The following is a 21689-nucleotide window of genomic DNA, read 5'->3' as shown; positions in this document are numbered from 1 at the left end:
TCAGTACTAAAAAGAGTAACTAATAAATAAACTCCAAGTTTCTGGAATCCTCTGTTTCCTGTTACTCCTCCTGCTGAGCTCTAAAGCACCTTCCAAGGTGAAGGTCAAAAGTCACCTCTTCTCGGAAACACTTCCTGACCCTCCGACAATCATGCACTCCTTTGTGTTCGTCAACTCTTTCCAGCTAGCTCTCTCACCCGTTGCTCCCACTACACTGAGGAGCAGGAGTCATGCTTTGTCATCCTGTCTCCCTGGTACTCAGAACAGCATCTGGTACAAAATAGATATTTAATTAATCATGACTAGGATTATTGGCTGGCTCAGCTCACTATCCCCTTGATTCTCTTGCTGGAGATTCATATCCTTGCCCAGCTGATATTCCTGAGAAACCAGAAAGCCATGAGGGCAAAGAGATTTCTCAGCCCCATCGAGGACTGACTTCACTTTTCCTGCTCATGGCCACATGATTAGGAGTTGGATCCAAGATATGAGTATCATTTCTGTCCCTGGCAGAAGAAACAGCGTCGTGTTCTGAAACAGAATGAGTAGCTCGCGGTTATTTCTGCCACAGCTGAACTCTGATCTTTCTTTTCTATAGTAAATGGATTTAGACTGTCCTAAGTAAAACCAGTTGAGAACTTTTAGGTGAAAACATCTTCACATTTTAGGTGTCTTCTCTAGCTCCCATAAGATCTGGTCCTGAGAGTAGCCTGTCTTGATTCTTGATTCAGGTCTGTATGAGCAGATGACATTGAATTTTCTTCCTCCTTGAATGTGTAGGAAGAAACTTTCCCACAGACCTTTATACTAATGAGGTAGTTATAAAAACATTAGTCACTGTGGCAAAGAGAGCCCAAACTTCAATGATGCTCAAGGCTGCTTTTCCTCCTAAAAATGAAAACCAGATTAAAAAAAAAAAAAGCAGCCATGAAATAAAAGTATATGCATCACTGGCTTTTCGTGCCTGGCGTAGCGATGGCTCATGGTCCCAAGAGCATCTGAAGCACGTAGCAGCTCCAAGGCATTGGGTGCTGGATGAACTGACCAGTGTGTTGCCCTCGTCCGTCCACTGGTCCCCAGAAGCAGAGAGAATGTCTCCTTCTCATCATTTCCCAAGGAACAGACTGTAGTATGCCCTAACGGGGTGAAGTGAAAAAGACCTGTTTGCAGTGTTTTATTAAGGTCGGTGGCAAGGTCTGGACTGGTATAACCTACCTGCTGGTTTGATGGATGTCGTCATCACTGACAAGGCTGAGGAGAACGTCCACCTGATCCATGACACCCAGGCTTGCTTTGCTGTTCATCGGATTACACCTGAGAGGCCCAGTATAAGTTGTGCAAAGTGAGAAAGATCTTTGTGGGGACAAAAGAAATCCCTCATCTGGTGAGCCATCGTGCTCGCACCGTCTGCTATCCTGATCCCCTCTCAAAGTGAATGACACCAGTCAGATTGATTTGGAGACTGGAAAGATGGCTGATTTCGTCAAGTTTGACGCCGGGAATCTGTGTGGTGACTGGGGTGCTAACCTGGGACGAATCGGTGTGATCACCCACAGAGAGAGACATCCTGGCTCTGTGATGTAGTTCACGTAAAAGATGCCAAAGGCAACAGCTTTGCCACCTAGCTCTCTGACATTTTTGTTCCTGGCAAAGGCAACAAACTATGGCTTTCTCTTCCCTGTGGAAAGGGTATCTGCCTCACCATTGCTGGAAAGAGAGACAAGAGACTGGTGGCCAAACAGGGCAGTGGGTAAAATGGTCTCTGTGTGATGTGATTGGAAGTCTTTATACTTAATTAAAGATAAGACAGCATGAATAAAAAGGTATATGCATCACTGAATGACACGAGACCAAAATGAATGACCTTAAATCCAAAGAGATGAGCCCTTATTCAACACATATACCCAGAACAATGACCGTGGTTCTTTTTTCCCTGTGTGATAGTTAATGTGTCAACTTGGCTGGACCATGGGACTCAGATACTTGGTCAAACATTTTTCTAGATGCTTATGTGAAGGTATCTTTTAGTGAGATTAACATTTAAATCAGTAGAGTTTAGGTCTTAAGAGAAAAAGACTCACTTACCCAAGTAAGAAAGAATTCTGCCAGCAACAGCCTTTGGATTCAAATTGCAGTTCCTTCCAGAGTCTCCAGACTGCTGGCTTACCCTGTAGATTTTGGACTTGCCAAGCCTCCAAATCATGTGAGTCAATTCCTTAAAATAAATCTCAATCTCTCTCTCTCACCCTTTCCCTCTCCCTCTCAATCTCAATCTTTACAACCTGTTGCTTTTGTTTCTCTGGAGAACCCTGGCTTCTACCTCCTGCTGTAGCTGAATTGTTAGATCAAGCGATGCCCCTGGGGCATGTTACCCCTGGAAAATAAATCTAATAAATCTGTATAAAACCATTTAGAGCTGTGCATGAAAAGAGAGCATAATCCTTCATTATTAACAAGAACATCTACTTCTTCAGGATTATGAAGTATTTTATTGTTAACCTTCTTTTTGAAGATGAAGCCACGTTAATAGTGGTCGGAGCCGTGATTTTGCTTGGGTCCTCAAGCATGATGGTACGGACTATGTTGAATATCCCCAGTCTCTCTTCAACTTATTGGTAATGAAGAGTAAGCAGATAAAGCACCATCGATTTCCTGGCAAGACACTGAGTACTAGGGATTGCTTCCGTATTCGTTTCCAGGGGTTGCTTTAACAGATTACCATGAGCTGTTTATTTTTACTTATTTATTTTTTAAAGACTTATTTATTTGAGAGAGAGGGAGGAGCTGAGGGAGAGGGAGAGAAAGGCTTAAGCAGACTCGGTGCTGAGTGCTGAGTCCTGAGTCCGCCTCGGGGCTTGATCTCCTGACCCTGTGATCATGACCTGAGCCGAAACCAAGAGTCAGACGCTTAACAGACTGCCCCACCCAGGCCCCCCACCATGAGCTGTTTAAAACAACAGAAGTCTTTCCTCTTACTGTTCTTGAGGCCAACAGGCCAAAACCAGTTTCGCTAAGACAAGACGAAGGCGGGTCAGCAGGCCATGTTTCCTCAGGAAGGAGTAGGCGACAATCCATTCCCTGCTTCTCCTGGTGGCTGCCCACTTTCCTCAACTTGTGGCTGCAGTCTGCCACCTCCGGGCCTACCTGGCCACATTCGTTTTCACTTCTCATCTGCCTCTCATCTGGAACAGTGTTTAAATCTTCCCTTGACTATCACAGCCTTGAGAATTGGGAAGACCATAGGCCAGTCATCTTATGGAATGTCCTTCGATTTGGGTCTGTCTGATGCGGCCCGACGCGTAGGTTTTGGTGATGTCTCTTGGGCGGCGATCGTGGAAGTGGCCCGTGGCTCCTGGCAGTCAGCGCCCACGGTCTACCGTGCTTCCTTACTCGTCCTGCTGGCCTGGATCACTCCGTCACGGAGGCGTGTGCTACCTTCCCCGGCGTAAACGTACTGTGTTCCCCTTAGTAATTAGTGAATGTTTTGAGGGGGCAGTACTTAGAGATTATGTAAATATTCCGTTCCTCATCAAACCTTCAATTTCTCCATATGTCGAGCTAAATATTTATGTGTTTATATAATGGATTCCTCTTTTGTTTTAATTCATCACCCTCCTTATTTATTTTGATGCTCTGACTCAGAGGTAGCCAGTGGGAGCCTCTTCAAACTGGCTTCTCTTTCCTTTCGACATGCGCCCCTCTTTTTTTTTTTTTTTTTTTTGAGCACTTCCTTAGTTTGGCTGAACAAGGTGTTCCAGGCCCATCGTTTACTTTTTCTGTCTGACCTCTGGAATCCGCTCTTTTCCCAAGGATCCCTGATTCCTTTAGTGGAGAATGAAATTTATTTATTTAAAGAAGATTTTATTTATGTATTTATTTAGAGAGAGCACACTTATGTGTGTGCAAGTCGGGAGAGAGGCAGAGGGAGAGAGAGAATCTCAAGCAGATTCTGTGCTGAGCACAGAGCCCGATGCAGGGCTTGATCTCACGACCTGAGATTAGGACCTGAGCTGAAATCAAGAGTTGGACACTTAACCGAGCCACCCAGGTGCTCCTCGTGGAGAATGATATTTAGAATGAAGAACTGGGTGTTAGGTGTGGTCATTTCCATTGGGGAGTTGCCACTCCCACACCCTTTCAGGGAACAGTTAGGAAATTTATATATACGTGCACATTTACAGTTATATTTGTTTATCGACATATATTGAGAACTATGTGCTCACGTTAATACCTTTAATTCTAAAACAATATAGGGCTCGTTCTGATTTTCTCCCTTTACGTATTGTAACTCCTCCCTCTGCTAATGAGAAACCTGACTCCCGTCATCCGTAGCCTATTTACGTATTGGATCTTCCCGCCCTGCTTATCCTCTGACACCCTGCTCTGGGCCACCACGTCTCTTCACGCCTTCCCCAAACCCCACCCTTCCATGGACCCTCATAATGGCTTCTGGAGTAAATTGTTCAGAAAGGAAAGGGAAGGGAAAGAGAATAACTCTGTCGGCTAATTTTTGTTGAATGTGTACTACAGGCAAAAGATTGTGCTGCGTGCTGTTTGGGATATAGAAGAAAACAAGATGCTTTGGTGTTTATAGACTTAGCAGACCCCGGGGCTAGGTTTTACAGCAATAACAGGTGACTCCCAAACCTCAGGGGCTGAGGAGCACAGGGACTGATTTCTCACTCACGTTTCATGTTGTGTGTTATCTTTATTTCAGGACCCAGGCTGAAGGAACGAGCCATGTTTAGGATGTGCTGATCTGGGGATGACCTTGCAGGAGGGGAAAGGATGAGAGGCAGGAAGAAGATGGCGGTGTGTGAGCCACATGCAAATGAGTGGACGTCCCGTCTGGGGCGTCCTGGGTCTCACAGCTTCTGAGCGGAAGTAGCCGTGTCACGTGTGCTCATATTTCACTGGCCGATGCGAGTTGCGAGACCAAACTTGACATGATTGGAGTGAAGAGGCACAATCCTTTTAAGAGAGAGGAAGTGACTGTTTGGGGAAAATAATGCATTGAACCGCCTAGAGCTGTGAAAAAACAGACCGTATACACCTGACTAGCAGGCACGGTGTGAGAGAGGAAGATGCGGAGTCCACTTAATCCTGCTTCGCAGTAAGACGGGTAGGAAAAATATGACCAACCGAAGGGTGTGGTCCATTTTGTGGTCTTAAAGAAGGATCTCAGTGAAAGCGAGAAATAGGTAAAAGTGACAATAAGGATTCTTGCCTGGGTAAGACAAACAGGGGAAGTAAGGAGAACAGCACGGTCCTTAAGACCTGGAGAAGGAACATAATACAACATGGAGCGTTTCTGAGGAGGCAGATGTTTGGGTTCATAATTATGGTTTGCACTCTCCTTTCACCCACAGCCGTGCAGGGCTTTGCAGAGCTTTACCAGATTCATTTCCCAACAGCAGAACTCCACGGGGCTGTCTCTTGGACTAACAATTCATTTTTAACAAGGGGAGAAGAACCCGCTATCACTGAATTGGATATATGGACAGAGTGAAAATTAAATTTTGAATTTTCCCCAGTCTACTGGTTGAAAATAGTATCTCCTTGTAGTTTTCCTATTTCACTTATTATGAGTGGGGATGAGCATCTCTTAAGTTTTGTGTCCCCATTTCCATTTTATTGGGCTGTTTTTATTAATACTCTATGCCTATTTTTCTATTGGGTTTTGGGTCTTTTGCTAATGATTTCTAGGAAAGGCTGAGAAGGATTTTGTTGGTCAGGGTTGAGGTGAGGAATTCCGCCAGAACTGTGCCAGGGGCTAGGGTGGGCGGGATGCAGTCCCCGGATGGAGAGTCTCTCCCTAGATAGCGCACGTGGAAACACTCACCTGTTTCAAGTGTTTGGGAAATGGCCACGACGAGTTAAGCGGTGGGGCTTACGGTTCATGGTGTGCTTGGGCCAGAGCATAGTGCCATTTCGGGCAAAGAGAAGTTCTTAGTGGCTTCGGTTGGGCTCCCTAAAAGCAAACTCTGAGGTGGGAGTTCCTTTCCAAGGGATTTTTTTCAGAGTCTCGCAGGAGCAGACAAGCCCGAGAACCAGCACAGGTTAAAGGAGGAAAACTAAGCAAGAACGCGGTCTCCTCGGGAGATGAGCTTCAGCCTGGCCCCACGGGGAAGCCGCAGAGCGTGAACCACGTCACAGAGATGCTCGGCCTTCCTAGAGAGGAGCAGCGCGCCGTTCGTGCTCCATGTGCGGTAAGTGACGCGCCGGGGGTGGGCGGCGAAGAGCACAGCTTCCAGGTCAAGAAGGCTTCCGTTTGGTGGTTCTCTCAAGGGACCGGCTGGGGGTTGTTAGCTGCCACCGCTTAGAGCAGCTGAGGGACAGGTGCGCCGGCCTCTAAGAGGGATCCGGGCGGGCACCAACAGCTTCCCTTGCGTTTAGTAGGAGCCGGAGTTCCCCCAAGAATCCTGCAGTATCTGCCAATGGACAGTTCCAACGGTGGACTTGAACGTCCCCTCAAAATGTTCCCAAATAGCAAGTGAAGAAGTTTTCAACAAAAGCTAATGGATAGAGCCCAGAAGCATAATCGTGAAACTCGTGAATCAGTTTGACTTGTAGTCGCAGTGCCGAGGATAATCATTTGTTATCTTGAGCCAGACACTCCGCTGGGACTCAAGTGTTAGTTTATGAACATTTTGATTATTCTGGAGTTCCCAGCTGTAAAATGCCAGAAGCTTGACTCTTCAAATACATCACTTAGTTACAGGTGGTAATGGCTCCGCTGACGGTGGCAGAGGTTAGCCCAAGCAAATATTTATAATTGACAGTGAATGTGTGAGCAGGATACTAATGAATGGATGTGCTGATTACTTTCTCCTGCCACAAACATTGGCTCGTGTTTGGTTTCACTGTCAAACTGACACTGTAGATTCGAAATGACAGAATGCTGGCAAAGAGCCACAGTGGGGAAGAATATTAAGAAAATTAGCAAATGGTGTAACTTTTGATACTTCTGTTTCCACATATAAATTGTTTGTGGGTGTTAGCAGGAGGTTATGGCTTAATTATAGGCCTAAAAGAAAGGCAATTAGATTTACAAGTGGGTTTGGATTTTTGAAGTCTTTCGTTTTAGCACAGAAAGCCCAGCTGATAACATCTTGTTGGAGTCAGGTGGATATATTTGAATTTAGATGTATACATAAAACAAACATTTTGCTCTTTCTAGTCCTTCCCTGTTATAAAAATTTGTGTTGAATTTTTTATTATAACATGTAATGTGTTTTTGTATACACTTGCATATATTGGTTTGGCTCGTCAGTAACATTGTTCGATGTATTCACGGTGGTGTTGGCTGATGGTATTGTCATTCGTGAAGGTGACCACTCTTTTTGGCAGTTATGTTAGTGGCTCTATGTGTTGATATTTCGGGGCTGAACCTATCAGATGCTGAGTATGCCTCTCAATGTCATACGTTAGCTCTTGCTGACAAGGCCTCAAATACCGAGGTGTGGGCGTGTGCCTTCCAGGCAGGAGTGTTTCTCATAGTTACCGCACGACAGACCGTGAGCTTGTGGGTGCCTCAGTAGGTACTTTGTCCTCCAGTGACCCACCAACATCTTGACCTGCTTATTCTGTGGCCTTTCTCATTGTATATCAGTGAGTCATAAAGCAGACCGTGAATGCCAGGGAAGCAGACATGGTGACCCAGTGTGCATGAAAAATCTTGGAAAGGGTGACTCAGTAGACTGTTGTTTTTCCAATGAATCTGCCATGGTCCCCTTTGGGCCTCCTTCATCTCAGCCATAGGACTTTTCTTTAAAGCATGTTAAAAGCTCCCATGTCAAGAATGAGAAGAAGGTAGAGGGAACCAGCAGGTGTGTCCACTGATGGGGTAAAGTGGGCTTTGGTCACAGCTTCTTCTAGAAGAATAACTACACAGGGATGTGTGTACCTTGCTGTTTTTAATCTCTGACATGGAAGTGCCGCTTTGCTTGGAGATAAAGGGTGCTGCCTCCTCCTTCAAATGCTGTGCAAGTTTCTCCAGGGTGTCAGAATAGCAGTGGCAGGTGACAGCTCCCATCGTGGCAGCTCAAGGCTCATTTCCTGAGAACTTGCTCTGTTCCAGGCACTGTGCTAAGGAAAACACATATGCTATCTTATCAGTCCTTCTGCTCACCCAGTGTTGCGCTAAAGGTCCTGAGAGCGGGTACCTTTATTATCCTTACTTTGTAGTCAGAAAACTGGAAGCATGAGGAATTTAAATAGGTTTGTTGAGGTCACATGGTTAGCAACAGAGGAGCTAGACTTCCTACCCCAACTTTTGGACAGCAAAACCCATGGTCTTACGTACTTGGTGAAACCACATCAAGGGCCAGTGTTTGCACCTCTGGCGACAGCTTGACCCTGTGTGCTGGGTGGACAGTGCTCGGGTGAGTTCTTACCTGTCCCAGATAGGGAAGCACTTAAGACTATGGCTTTGTAATAATTTTTAATCCTAACCACTTGGACTGACATATTTATTCAGGTGAGTTTCTCTGATCACTTTAACCAAACAAAGGTGTTCTTGATTTGTCACCATGGTCGTTTGCTCTGCAAATTCAGGCTGATGCCAGGTCCTGTTGCCTTCACTTTCCCAGCTCCTTGAGTTGGCTCGTAAGCCTTGCCACATAGTCCTAGACAAGGCTCGGTTCAGCCCATTTCCTTAGATTTCTTGTCCCCATACCCTTCCGTAGGAGCCAGTGTCAAAATCCTTCTAGAACCATTCTCTCCATCTGTCATTGCACACATGCTGTTCCACTGAGAGACTTGATGGTTATTCTCCACTGAGAGCAAATCAGGGCTATGACTTTTGCTTTCCTTCTCCCGGTCACCAAAGAGCATGTTACTTTCTTTATTTCCATTGTCTTTCCTTTCCCAGGCCCACTGCTCACCACTTCCACCATTACAACCCTATTCTGTGCATGGTTCTTGACTACGGCAATGACCGTTAGCTGGTCTTTCCGCTTCTATTCTTATTCCCCTGTCTTAGTTATCTATTGCTGTACTAACAGATGATCCCAAAACATAATGACTGAAGAACAATAAGCAGTTATTATTACACTCAGGAAACCAAGAGCAGCTTCACTGGGTGCCCCTGGCTCAAAGATTCTTGCGAAGTTGCTGACCACTTGTCATCTCAAGATCTGCCTGGGGCAGAAGGACCTACTTCCAAGATCATGTGGCTATCACAGGCTTCGGCTCCTCGTGGGCTTTGGACTGCAGGCCCTAGTTCCTTGCCACATTCTGTGGACCTCTCCATAAGGTGGCTTACAATGTGGCAGCTAGCTTCCCCCAGAGTAAGGGACCTGAGAGAGAGACAGGGAGAGAGGAAATGTAAGAGAGAATATTCGAGATGGAAACCATAGTCTTGTTGTAGCCTAATCTCAAAAGTGACACCTGTCACTTCTACCATATTTTATTCATTATCGGTGAGTGACTAAGTGCAGCCTACATTCAAGAAGATCTAGAGGGGCAGGACCACTAAAGGGTGGGAATTAGTGGGGGCCATTCTGGGGTTGGCCTATTAGATCCCCTGTCACCTACTCTCCACCCAACAAACAGAGATATATTTTTAAAAAGTTTTATTTATTTATTTTAGAGAGAGAAAGAACGTGCAGCGGGGTGGGGGGTAGAGGGAGAGGGAGAGAATCTCAAACAGACTCCATGCTCAGCATGGAGCCAGACACCAGGCTTGATCTCATGACCCTGAGATCAAATCTGAGCCAAAACCAAGAGCTGCACGCTTAACCAGCTGTGCCACCCAGGTACCCCCTAGGCATACAATTAAAAAAACTTTTATTTTGAGATAATTAGAAATTCCGAGGGTGTGATTTAAAATATAAATCAGGGGCTCCTGGGTGGTGCATTCAGTTAAGTGTGCGACTCTTGGTTTCAGCTCAGGTCGTGATCTCAGGGTTGTGAGATCGAGTCCCATGTCTGACTCCCCACTGAGCACGGAGTCTGCTTGAGATTCTCTCCTTCTTCCTCTGCCCCTGTCACTCATGCTCTTTCTCTCTCTCTCTCCCTCCCTCTCAGATAAGTAAATCTTTAAAAAGAATAAATAAAATATAGATCAGGGGCACCTGGGTGGCTCAGTAGGTTAAGTGTCCAACTCTTGATTTTGGCTCAGGTCATGATCTCAGGGTTGTGGGATTGAGCCCCGTGTCAGGCTCTGTGCTCAGCGGGGAGTCTGCTTGGGATTCTCTCCCTCTGCCCCTCCTCCCTTTCTCTCTCTTGTATAAAAATAAATAAATCTTTAAATATATATATATATATTTATATATATATATTTATATATATTTATATATATATATTTATATATATATATACAAATATATATATATATCAGATCACATCACCTGCTCAAAACCTTTGAATGACTTCCCAATGTCCAAAGCCCTTATCATGACCTATAGATTCCTTCAGGAATCTCAACTATTTTTCTGACCCCTTTTCTTTCCTTCCATTCTCTGCCTCTTTCATCCTTCCTATGTAGACCTCCACTATTTCTGCCAAACTCACTCCTGTCTTGGGACCTTGAACTTGCTGCTCGCTCTGCATTGGACTCTCTTCCCGGGGTAACTACAGGCTTCATTCGGATCTGTTTGGAGGTGGCCCCTCCTCTGAGACACCTTCCCTGGATACCTAACTAGAATGTGCCCCTCGTTAGTTCCTACTCCCTTATTTGCTTTAATTTTTGTCCATGTCATGTATCATTTACCTGACAAACTATTGTGTAATTCCTTGTATATTTCTGTATCTTCTGGTAGAATATTGACCTCGTTGGCGGCAGGGACTTGGTTTTGCACTTGCCTGCATCCTCCGTGCCTAAGACAATGCCCTGCTGTAAATAGGTGATTTATAATATGTCCCCCCGGACTGAATCGTGTGGAAGCAATAAACAAGATCCATATCCACCAAAACCCAAAGGAAAAATAGAAGGGTTTTTATGACGTCCTTAGTCTGTGCTCCACACACCATGTCCTTCCATTTCGCCAACAGTAACTAGGAGTTTTTATCATCAAGACCTTAGGATTCCAACGCAATCCTCAGAGCACACTGAAAACCCACCAAGAGCCCCAAAGCAACTGGATGGGAAAGCTGTTTCCACTCTCCTTTCTCTTTGAGTGTGAACAGTCCTTCTCCTGTGACCGTGTGGCGACGTGTGACACAATTCATGGCTGAGTGTGGAGGTTGGAGAGCGTGGGGTGATTAAGGAGTCAGCTGGGGCAACAGGGAACTGGACGGTTTTGTAAGCATTGCTTGCAAGCACCATAACTTCAGTTCAAGCCTCCTGTGCAGTGACGGGGGAAAAGCCCAAGGCCGAATGATGGATTCTGTTGTCTTTACTTCAATAACAAAATATCAAGGGTATTTTAGTGGAAAGTTTCTGATGTGCCTTTTAGTATGTCAGGCTTTTATCCTGAACCCCGGAGCTTGTGAGAAGATGCTTGAGGCCAGTGGGGATGGTGGGACGGTGAAGGGGAAATGCGATGTGCTTGTTATCACAGTGCGGTGAGGAAAGAATTTCATTCTTTTTGTGTTAAAAGAGGAGCACTTGCTTTGTGACATTGCAGCCGAGAACTCCAGGGCACCTCAAGAGAGTCTCCGGCTGCTGGAGCTTATGGGGTTTTTCCTGCTTTAAATCATTAGAATCTCTTCTATAATCCACAGACTATTTTTACTGAGTAGCACTCGAATGTGAGAAGAGTCCTTTAGAATAATTTCTGTGCAACAAATGGGTGGCAGCATCTTTATTTTCTGCGTGGCGTGGTGGATTTTTAAAGGCCCTTTTTTTTTAAAGCCCTTTTTCCTCTTAAAGCCATGCACATTGGAAAAGAGCTGCTTCATACTATCTGGAAATCAACTAAAATAGAGAAGACTCATGTGTCCAAATCTGGATTTTGTCACCTTTAAAATGGGGCTGATACGGCCACTGTCTAGGGATATCGTGAACGTTGAATGAGACGGTGTAACCACAGCTCTCAGCTCAGAGTTTTACAAAGAGCAGCCCTTCCATAAATTGTTCTCATCCTTGTTATAACATTATTATTTTAAGGAGAAGAAAGAAAAGTAAAGTGTTCAACTCAGAGCCTTAACAGTGATTTAAGGGAGGAGCTCCAAAAGACAAGACCGCCAGAGAGCAGGCTGCTGCTGGCAAGCTGGTAGCAATCTGCACAACTTTCAGGTTTAAGCTGGTTAAGTACCAGTGCCTTCCCTCGATTATCCAAAGTTAAATATGGTGTTCTGAAGAACAACTAATTTGTATCCATTTTAATTTTTACTTAAAAAAAATAGTTATGGGACGCCTGGGTGGCTCAGTTGGTTAAGCGTCTGCCTTCGGCTCAGGTCATGATCTCAGGGTCCTGGGATCAAGCCCCATTTTGGGGCTCCCTGCTCAGTGGGGAGTCTGCTTCTCCCTCTGCCCCTCCCCCTGCTCATGCTCTCTATCTCAAATAAATAAATAAAAATCTTAAAAATAAAATTAAAAAATAGGTTATACGTTGACTTATTTCAAAATTCAAATGGCACAAACGATGTACAGTGATAAATCTGCCATTCTCCCTGCCACCAGCTCCCTCTTGGAGGCAACCAAGGTTAATCATTTCTTTTCTTTTCCTTTTTTTTTTTTTTTTGAAAGAGGGTGCAGGGTGGGCAGAGGGAGAGGGAGAGAGAGAATCTTAAGCAGGCTCCACGTTGGGCATGGTCTGAGTCTGAAATCAAGAGACACTTAACCAACTGAGCCACCCAGGCGCCTCAATGTTAATAATTTCTTAATAGTCTAGTTAAATCAAAGACTTGTATATATTTTCTCTTTCACACAAATTGAAGCACATAGGACTTGTTCTGCATCTTCCTTTTTTCACTTAGCAAATTATGTCAACAATAATCCTTTTTTAATGGTTGTATAGAATGCTTTGTGTGAAGGGCGGTAATTTATAAGTCTCCTGTTAATGAACATCAGCTTGTTTCAGTCCTTCACTAGCACAGTGGCAGTGAATAATCTGGTGCACACATTATTTTTCACAAATGCAAGTATACCTGAAGGGTAAAGTCAAACAAGAGTCATTTGGTAGGAGTTTTCAACGGGCCCCTGCAGCAGTGGCGTCCATCCCCACTGTCGTCCGCGGTGCATGGGCAAGCCTGTTGTCCCCGCAGTCACTGCCACAGGGGGACAGCAAATGTTCTTCTGCTCTGATACATTGATAAGTGAAGTTTTAATGTGTATTTCTCTTATTGATGTGGGAAGCAAAGGCAGAAGAAAAATTATTAAATTTCCTTACTCCCTACAGCCGACTGACAAGTCCTTGAAACAGGCAGTGACATTCCTCTAGGGACACAACTGCCTCGATGTTAATACTTTGCTAAGAGCAAAACGCAGTCCTAGCCTGACCACCGCCCCCCGCCCAACCAGGATCCTGTAAGTCTACTTTAGCATATGAAAATTCCTTTGGAAACTTCCTTTATCTCTTAACTCCCCAAGATACATGTGGGCCATCATCCCCCAAGCATATGGCCCACCGATATACATCTGAAGGGTCTCGTGACTGAGGTTTTACTAGACGGTAATAAATGACCCTTTCCCAGCAATAGCTAGCCCCCTCAAGGTCCTGGAAACCTTGCTTCCAAAATTGCTCAGAGACTTATGCTAACCCTAAACCCCTTCCAACTTGAAAGTATATAATGGGCATGGTCTGAGTCTGAAATCAAGAGACACTTGACCCTTGCCGCTCCTCATGACCCTAGTGCCGCTCTTTCTGCCACAGGTCCTGTCCCCGTGCTTTAATAAAATCGCCTTTTTGCATCAAAGACATCGCAAGAATTCTTTCTTGGCCATCGGCTCTGAACTCTAATGTCTTTCCTACATCATTATGAGTATAAATGAACACCTAAAAAATATGCTTAACAGCCTTTTCTGCCCACTGTTGGTTCCTCTCCTTTGCACATTTCTCTCCTGGGCTGTGGGTAAATCGGGGTATTAAAGATTGAAGTGTATTGGATAGTGGAAAGAAATAGGTCTTCAGGTTGGTGGATCCATACTCAAATTCCGGTTCCATCTTTCACTGGTTATGCAAATGCTTTTGGGCTTCGGTTTCTTCATCTCTAAACCGGGCATCCCGGTGCCTCCTTCACAGGGCTCCAGGAGCGTAGCCGGGGCGCCGCGGTACAAGAGCCCCTGGCTCCCCGGGTCCCAAACAGACCAGGTTTGGCTACTGGCTGCTGACAAAATCCAAAGGCAGAGAGAGGAGTGGTGGCGAAACAAGAAAGGAATGCAGCTCGGTGAGGCCAACACCGCGAAGGCAGTGGACTCGAGTTTCAAAGGCTGTCTCCAAAGTGCCAAAAATACTTCCAAGTTTACATAAGGAAATGCGGAACAAAGGTTGGTGGGTACATATAGGTGGACAGTGCAGGTCAAGTCAGTCACTGTCTTGCAGCCAGTGGCAGGCCAGGGACGGGATCGGGGGAGGTGGGGGTCTTGCTGGCTCAGGGTGGTCCTTATTGCTTGAGGGGTAGTTTCGGTTCCGGTCACAGGATGCTTCGCCAGCATGGTCGTTTGCCTGATAAGCTGGAAAGATTTTAATCAATTAGAAAGTTTGAGGTCAAAATGGAGGTAGCGGGAGTCCTCTTTCAGGACGAGTAAAAGAGACTTTACGTAACAGTACAAGATCTAGCCCTTTGTAGGGGCCTCGGTAAGTTAAAAAGTGGGTTTTTTTTTTCCTCCTTCTGCGGTTTTATAAAGATTGCAACAAACATTTTTCCATATTCCTAAGGAGCCACATATAATTTCTATATGAAAGGGGAAATTATATAATTATATAATTTCTATAAGAAAAGGGAAAGAAAAGGAAAGAATGAAAGAAAAAAAGGCCTGGAGAGGAAGGAAGAGAGGGTGGAATGGAGAAGCCACGTTTTCTTGGCTTAGGTATTTTGAATCCATTTCTGTCTTGCTGCCCAGCAGGCTTCTAGAGCCACTTCTTCCTCTGGAGGTGGTCAGGGAGTCCAGGCTAATTTTAATATTTGCATAAGCAAAACATCATTAAGGAAGTAAATCTGCTGTGTCTGGACACACATTATGAATGACAAAGCAATAGGTAACAATGGCTTTAAAACGCCCTTTGCTGCTCAGCACTATTTGGGGGGTTCGCGGGGCTTTGCCCAAGACCTTAAAATGAGCTCTCCAGAATGTTTGCTGAGCTAACGTGCTGCACTGTCTCTTCTTGCTAGCGAAATAGCAAGAATGTCATCTTCTAGTCCCTTCTCTGGCACACGTGTTATTACTCTCTGGATCACCGGTGCCTAGCTCGGTGCCAAGCACGTAGAAGAGGACGAATCTGACTGAATCATGGTCTGAGATGTGTGCTTTTGAAATTCAACATGAATCACGGTTAAAACCCCAAAGAATTAAAACATCTCTGACTTTCAAAAAGGACATTGATGCGTTTTTCTGCTCTATATCCATTTAATATGCCAGAGTTATCTACAGAGCCGTGCTTTTCAACTTTTTTTTTTTCAGTTCACAAGATCCTATTTTTATTTCAGATTTCCTCTCTCTGACTCACCAAATGTGATATGCTATATATTCATATGAAATAAAAATAATTGTAAATCTGTTTCGTGAATTACTTAATATCTCATGGGAGAGATGGAAAGATGGTAAGGTGTTGTAAAGCCATGATGGAAAATTCATGCTCTGGAGATTCCAGGATGTGATATTTTAATAGCCTCATAGAAGGCTGAATGCTGAGGATGACTTTCTCGTATTTCTTTGCTTTCTAACCATTTAAAACTCGGTGGCTCTGCTCTCTATAGGCCGAGGGTGCAGTTTATTAGGAGTAAACATGGCTGGTGCTCAATGTGCTTTTCTCCAAGCTAAGAATGAGACATTCTCACAAGCCCCACGTTCGTTGGCGGAAAGTTGGAGGGTCTGATCTCTGTAGTTGACTTCAGAGAAAGCACACAGATTACTGCCAGTCTGCATTTTTGCTTCTGGCAACTTGTGGTCTTTACCTACAGAGAACTGCCTCCTTTGTGTGCGTGCTGGAAAAGCCATTTCAAGACTCGCCCTCCTTCACCCAGGGCCTCCACCCACGCCCTGGCCCGGCGGGGCATCGGGAGGCTCTTTCAGGGGCCAGCGCCCTGGGCTCTCTGATGTCTGAGAAGACTGCAGGGAGGAACACCCCAACATCTTCCTACGTTTTAACAGACGGTAGCCTTAGGAATATTTGTTAGGCTTGGCAGGAAGGTCATTTCTGCAAGAGCTCTGGCCTGGTGGGGGACCCCGAAGTGCCAGATGAGATTGCAGACCCACCCCTGCTCCAGAGGTTGGCGGTCCACTCCTGCCACCCTTCCCCTCTCCTTAGTCCCTTCCCTACTTTTATCCCTTTTCCTTATCACTGATGTCTTCTTCCTGGAATGCGCACAGAAGGAGCAAAGGCCACACGGCTTGATGAAATCTATCGCTTGCTGGTTGATTTGGTAAAGGAGGGTCGATTTCACAGGCGGACTCTCGTTTGTGGTTCAGCATCAAGATCCCCCTGCTCCTGAGACCCGAAACTATGGGTAGTTGAAAGTTGCCAACAGGCAATCTTGTGAATTTAGGCTTCAAGAAGAAACCTAGTTAGGCTTCTAGGCCATAGCCTTCGGGATCGGAACCCGACACCTTAGCAGAACCTCTCACAAGTAAGAGCTTGCCAAGAGTGGGAGAGTGACTCAGCGGGGGCTCAGGACGTGAGATACTAGCAGTGAGGACCTGGCTGGTTGTCTCAGAGAACATTCTCTGAAGGGTGCGAGAAGCTACAGGCACTGAGGTAAGGAATGAGGTCGTTCAGGCTGACAAACTGCTCCGGTCACCATGTGCTCCCTTCTTTCCCTCCTGCTAATTGTAGTTTGCACGCCAGCAGCAGCCGCCCGTCACAATCGCTGGGGATCGTGAGTGCATGTGCACACACTAGACATGTAATACTCGGGCCCTGTACAGCTAAACTTACTCTCTGTCTGCATGTAAGTTGTTTCTTAAAATAAATAAAAGCATGGCTGAGCCTGCAGAAAAATGCATACTGTTGTATAATGTAGCTGGAAATACACATAGTTCACACGTAGTAATGCCACTTGGAAGAATTTAGAAACATACTAAGAATAATAAATAACAGTTCGTTATCCGTTTCTTCATAGTAGTAGTATTTGTAATGATGAGAACTTAGAAGTTCTAAATGTTCAACACTGAGGAAGGGCTGAACATATTATGGTATACCCGCCCATAGGATCAAATCAGGCTGCATTCCTTAATAATACACAACAAAGCACCCCAAAACTTAGTGGCTTCAAACAATACTTATTATCTTACACCATTTCTGTGGGCCAGGAACCCAGGAGAAGCTTAACTGGATAGTTCCACCCTAGGATATGTCATGAGGTTTCAGTCCCAAGGTTGGCCTGGGTGGCTCAGTGGGTTGAGCGTCTGCCTTCGGCTCACGTTAGGATCCCAGAGTCCCAGGATGGAGCCCCGCATGAGGCTCCCTGCTCAGAGGGGAGTCTGCTTCTCCCTCTGCCCCTCCCCCCTTGTGTGTGTGGGGGGGCGCGTGCTCTCTTTCTGTCTCATAAATAAATAACATTAAAAAAAATAACATAAAAACAAAAGGAGCTTGGCCTGGGCTGTGGTGGTGTGCGGCCTGCCTGGGGCTGCAGGGGCTGCTTCCGAGGTGGCTCCCCGCACAGTCCCCAGAAGATAGGGCGATTGCTGGCAGGAGGTGTCAAGTCCTCAGCACGTGGACCTGCCCAAAGGACTGGAGTGTCCCCTCGTGGCCTGGTAGCTGGTTTCTCCCTCAGTGAGAGATCCGAGAGAAAGCCAGGTGGAAACTGCACTGTCTTTTATGAAGTCACCCTCTTATCTTCACAGGATCCTGTGCGGTACAGATCGGTTCTGTTCATTGTGGTAGGGGCGAAGCAGGGACACGAAGGAGGCCAGAGCTATCGGGGGTCGTCAGGGAGGCAGGTTACCGCAGTCCGTGCCTGGCCCCCGACGATTCATGTCCCCCACACAGGCAAAATCCTCTCACCCTTTCACAAGATCGCCAAAGTTTTAGCCTCTTACAGCCTCTGTTCCGAGGCCAGAATCTCACCCCCTAACCCAGGTCGGTGGACGGAGGAAGCTCTTAGGCACAGTTCCTGCTGTGTATCGTTGCAAATACAGTTCAGGTGTAGCTCCTCTCCAACTGACGGGCTGTGAGCTAAAGAGGAAATGTTCCTGCCCCTGCCCGCTCCTGACACACTGGTGGGACAGGCACAGGACAATACAGTCCATAGTCCTGTTCAAAACGGGGACAACAGGGGCCACTGCTCCCTAGCAATTCTGAAATCCGGTCAGGCAAATGTGGGAAGTTCCTCAGTTCGGACTCAGGCCTGCTCGCTCCTGGGAGTGATTGTCATGGCTCTTGGCTCTACCCTCTGATGCGTCCTTCCTGTCCCGTTAAAGGTAACCCATGTTTGGCTGCTGAGAGATAGTCTCAGCCTGCTTTCTGCCTATCAAAGTTTGGGAGTCTGAAGTTGTCTTTTCATTTTGAATGGTTTCCATTCACTCTGTCCAACCTGGTAGTATTTCTATTGATATTACTTAAAAAAGAAAAGACTTTGTAGGTATTTGCAAAAGAGTGGTAGGTGGGATTCATTTCATTAGACAAAAGTGTTACATCTCTTCAAGGTAAGCCGTTTTCTACCTCAGGTTTTTGTTGAAATTGCTGAGGGACAGTACCCTTAAGTCTCTTAGAAGTCCTGGAGTTCTCTGAAATACTCCCTTCGATTTTTCTTAAGCATTAAAATAGGATGTTACAAGTTACAGCCTCAGCTTCATCTGTAGACCATGTTTTCTTGGAAGAGCCCCGGATTTGATCTTTGCCTGGAAGCCATTTTACAATGTTAGCATTTTCTGTCATCAGGAAAGTTTCAGAAGCAGAAAGTCTTAATTCCTTTTTGTTTGATAGTTTTTCCTTCGGCTTATCTCTTCTTTCGCGTATTGTTACAAGCAGCAAGAAGAAATCAAGTGCTCTTTCAACACTCTGTCTGGAAATCTCCTTAGCTAGATCACTTAGTTCATTAGATGTATTTTCCTTTTCTTTTCTTTTTTTTTTTTTTTTTGATATTTTTTGCATGTGACAGTGTTGCTAAATTTTCTGTCACATCTATCAAGAATCTCTTATCTTCTAGTTTCCAGTCAGATTTTCCTCCAAGCCGTCACTAGCAACATCCTCGAAGGTCACCAGGCTTCTGCTAACAATCTCTTCAGTGCATTTTATGCTTTCACTTCTCAAAGTCTTTCCTTCCTGCTGTTGTGAAGCCACTCCCATGTTTTAGATTTTTTGATATGGTAGTGCCCCGCTTCTGGCACCAGCATCATTATCATTATGAATCCATGTGCAACAACTTACTCCAATTTCAAACAGTAAATAGTTACTAACTCGCACAATTTTGTGGGTCGGGAACCCAGGAGCAGATTAGTTTGGTGGTTCTGTTTCAGAGTCTCTCATGAGGTTACACTCAAGATGTCAGCCAGGGTTGAAATCATCTGAGAACTTGACTGAGTGGAAGGATCTACTTCTATGGTGGCAAACTCAAATACCTGGCAAATTAGTGCTGGTTATTGGTAGAGGGCCTCAATTCCTCTCTGTAGGAATGCTGGAGTCCTCATGTCATGTCAGTTGGCTTTTCCTATAGTGAATAATAAAAAAAAAAAAGCAAGGTAGAAGTTATAATGTCTTTTATCACATATCTTTGGAAGTCACACTCTATTTTTAGAGTATCTTATTAGTTAACTAAGGTCAGCTTTATTCATTGTGAGAGGGAACTGGTCAAGGTCATAAATACTAGGAAGCAATAATCATTGGGGACCATCTTGGAGGCTGGCTACCATAATGACAATAAATAATCATGGCAGATACCTAGAATAATGTGTTTGAAAGGTCTTTAATAATAGATGAAAGAAAAGACTCAAACCTTTTACTTAATTCTGTTTATCCAAAAGTTAAAAATAACTTTTTATGCTATTGTCTAGGTGTGTCCATTCACGCAGAAAGATAGACCAGACGGAAAACAAAAATGTTAGCATTGCTTATTTCTAGGTGAGGGGATCGTGAATCTTAAAGTTTTCTTAAATTCTTTTCATTTCCAAAATACAACAGTACACTATAAGTGAATAATTTTATAATTAACAAACTTAGTAAATTTGAGGTCACAATTAAAAAATTAATTTAGGGGCGCCTGGGTAGCACAGTGGTTAAGCATCTGCCTTTGGCTCAGGGCGTGATCCCAGCATTGTGGGATCGAGCCCCACATCAGGCTCTTCCGCTATGAGCCTGCTTCTTCCTCTCCCACTCCCCTGCTGTGTTCCCTCTCTCACTGGCTGTCTCTCTCTGTCAAATAAATAAATAAAATCTTTTAAAAAAATTAAAAATTCTATACCCTTCAAAAAAACTAATGATAGTTTTAAATGGCAGGAACTGTTAACTTCTAATTTGGCAATTGATGACTTATCTCATTAAAAGGTAATCATATTGCCAAATTTTAAATTAATATTTGTACTAGCACAGATGGAATATGTGTGCATGCATACATGAGTGTGTTCAATGGCAGAAGGAGGAAAGACTCCTTTAAAGATCGTTCCTTTGAGTTATTGCTCAGAAAAATATTCTTTGGGTTATTTAATATTGAATACTAATTAACAAGTACAAACTTTTATATTTTCTCTCTTATTTGAACACCTGCCTCCACAATTTCTCCTAAAAAGATGAAATGTAAAGATGAAATATAAACCATTCCCATAAGATTGTTCGAAATAGAAAGGCAAAGCAAAGTTTAATCAAGCTGGATGGAAAGTTCCAAAAATATACCAGGCTTGGGATCCTTTGAAGCTATTTCTGAAAATTAAGGCAAGAGTTATTTTCTTCCCTTTGGATATGAGGACATCCATGTTCATAAACTCCTTGTTTAACACATAGCTCAGGATCCTAGAAGTCTTTCCTAGCTACCTCTCTCTCTACTCAAATAGAGCCACTGTGGAGGTTCAATTACGCAGTTTCACCACACAGAGTTGCACACTGAGGGCTGGTGGGGCTGAAATTTCAGCTCACACATAGATGTGCAGGCATCAGCCATGAGGGGAAACCTGGTTTCCCCCCCTTCCTATTTCACAAAATGTCTACAGTTGAGCTAGAGTGAGTTCTGTCACTCCTTTGTACTATGAACCCTAGGAAAACAGGCATTTTGCCTGTTCTTGTGACTTTCCACTTGTTACTTTGCAATAATTGCTAAGGGGTGTCACTGTTGTGCATTTTGCTTTCTCATATCCTTGTAAGTTGAGGTCAAGGACCATGTCCTCTGTTTCTTTTATTCCTCTGTTTGGCTACTGACATAACACATGGCAAACTTTAAGCTTGGTAAATAGGCATTTTATGAAAACAAATGTTAGAAATCAGAAATTAAGTCCTCTAAGATGCTTATACACTTGTATTATTGTTGCTATATATTTTACATAGACACAGATAAACCCCAAACAAATTCTTTTTATTTTAAGGAGTCATTTATCTTTCAATGTAATTAATAATATGGAAAAGGGATAGCCTTTTATATATATCAACCTATTTACGTTTCTGGTGCTCTTCATTACTTCCTATAGATCTGAGTTTCTATCTGATATCATTTCTATT

General features: G+C 44.5%; 1 pseudogene; it reads left to right on the top strand.

The window, feature by feature from the left end:
• The first annotated feature begins 866 nt into the window (after nucleotides 1-866).
• Nucleotides 867-1760, top strand: LOC113263061 (40S ribosomal protein S4, X isoform-like; annotated as a pseudogene).
• Nucleotides 1761-21689: the final 19929 nt, after the last annotated feature.

This window comes from Ursus arctos, unplaced genomic scaffold (assembly GCF_023065955.2).
Source record: "Ursus arctos isolate Adak ecotype North America unplaced genomic scaffold, UrsArc2.0 scaffold_9, whole genome shotgun sequence".
Classification (NCBI taxonomy): domain Eukaryota; kingdom Metazoa; phylum Chordata; class Mammalia; order Carnivora; family Ursidae; genus Ursus; species Ursus arctos.
The sequence above is the reverse complement of the archived record's forward strand: the minus strand, read 5'-3'. Positions and strand labels throughout refer to the sequence as shown.